Source organism: Apium graveolens, chromosome 4 (assembly GCF_009905375.1).
Source record: "Apium graveolens cultivar Ventura chromosome 4, ASM990537v1, whole genome shotgun sequence".
Taxonomy (NCBI): Eukaryota; Viridiplantae; Streptophyta; class Magnoliopsida; order Apiales; family Apiaceae; genus Apium; species Apium graveolens.
Genome location: NC_133650.1, coordinates 15,842,835 through 15,844,771, shown reverse-complemented (window position 1 = coordinate 15,844,771; position 1,937 = coordinate 15,842,835). Strand labels below are relative to the sequence as shown.

The 1,937-nt window shown below is 36.0% G+C and overlaps 1 non-coding gene across 1 annotated transcript; it reads right to left on the bottom strand.

The window, feature by feature from the left end:
* Positions 1 to 1,584: 1,584 nt before the first annotated feature.
* LOC141722444 (small nucleolar RNA R71) lies at positions 1,585 to 1,691 on the bottom strand. The gene has a single exon (XR_012575462.1). It is a non-coding gene; the product is annotated as a small nucleolar RNA R71 (small nucleolar RNA).
* Between the last annotated feature and the right edge of the window lie 246 nt (positions 1,692 to 1,937).

Below are 1,937 nucleotides of genomic sequence, written 5' to 3'. Positions count from 1 at the left end.
CAAAGGAGAAGAAAAGCTTATTTTTACTTGTGTTTCTTTGATTAAGTTGTAATCTTGGATGCTTGTTTTTCTTGTTTGTTAAACCTATTACTCTTGATTACGTACTTTGATTATTTACCCAGTTATTAAAGACTTAGTTTATTACCATGCTTTCATCGGAACCCACGGTGATGATGAGTTCTGTTATGAACTAATCATTATCGTGGGGTTCTAACAGATTTATTATGAATTTAAATAGTTAATTTATTTCGATATCTTAGTGTGTGGTGATTGTATGATATCATAGTATTTGTTGTGTTTATTCGTCTTATGAGCGTCGCGAACTTATAAGATAGTGTGTTAATCTCTATTGAAGTGATAGTGAATATAGAGGTTTCGAAATTGTCATGCTAGCATAGGTTCATGTATTGTTATGCATGATTCCTAGGTAATTTTAACCATCTTACTTTCCCTATGTAATCACAATAAATAACTTGCGCATTAAATCGTTATATTATCAAATTTTATAGACATATAGGGTCTCAATATAATTGGTGTCTATTCAGCTTCTATCTCTTTTGTGGATGTATGGTAGTAGGGTATTTGTACAATAAAAGTTGGCGTTTACTAGTTTCGTGTTATCTGATTAGATGTCATCACCATTGCATACTAAGGTTAAGAACAATGACTTTGAATGAAGTAGTAATGAAGTTAGAATCTCATGTTTGTCTAATATAAGTAATTCAACCATAATTCCCTTAGTTAATTTTAGTTAGTATAATCTCTTAGTTAATCAAAACCCAATTTTTTATTTATCTTAGCATTGAATGATAGTCATATCACTGTTGCATAAGTGCATAGATTGAAGTTAACCTAAACCAGTCTCTGTGGGAACGAACTAGAAAGAATTCTATATTACTTGCAAACGCGTATACTTGCGTGAATATTAGCGCGTGTTTTCGTCCTAACAAGTTTTTGGCTCCGTTGCCGGGGACTCGGTGTTAATTTTTAGTTTATGTTCTTGACATCAGTGGTCGTTAAAGTTTACTGACTTGGATATTTTACTTACTTGTTTGCTTGTTATTTTTTCAGGTACTCTAGAGAGCGTGTATGCTAACGCATTCTCGATCTCGCAATTATACACTGGATAAAGCGGATGAAGTAGTTGAAGAAGTTTTTGTTGAGGAGAAAGTTGAAGAAGAAGCTATTATTGTAATGGGAGAACCAGAAGCGAATCTGAAGGCTTTGATGGATTACTCTCAACCGAAGATCAATAATATACAGTCTAGCATTGTCAGACCATCCATCACGACTAATACTTTTAAGATCAAAGCTAGCATGATTTAGATGATGCAAAACTCAGTTCAGTTTAGGGGTTCTCCAATGGAAGATCCCAACATGCATATTAGAGATTTTATCGAGATCTGCGACACCTTCAAATTTAACAACGTTTTAGAAGATGCTATAAAGCTAAGGCTTTTCCCGTTCTCTCTGAGGGATAAAGCTAAGTGTTGGTTACATTCACTGCCACCAGGCTCTATCACTAAATGGGAAGATCTTGCTCAAAATTATCTTACTAAATTCTTCCCTATGGCGAAGATAGCTGCAATCAGGAATGCTCTTACTCAATTTGTGCAGCAATCGGGAGAGTCTTTATGTGAAGTTTAGGATCGTTATAAGGAGATGCTTAGGAAGTATCCTCATCATGGGATGCCTGACTGGATGATTATCAACTGCTTTTATAATGGCTTGGGAGCACAGTCTAGACCCATGCTTGATGCAACATCAGCTGGAGCCCTATGGGCTAAGAGCTTCGATGAAGCTTATGATTTGATTGAACTGATGGCTGCTAATGAATACCAGAACCCTTCTCAGCGACTACCTCAAGGCAAGGTAGCAGGAATTCTGGAGGTAGATGCAGCTACTGCTACAGCTGCTCAGCTTAAGGCTTTAACGAT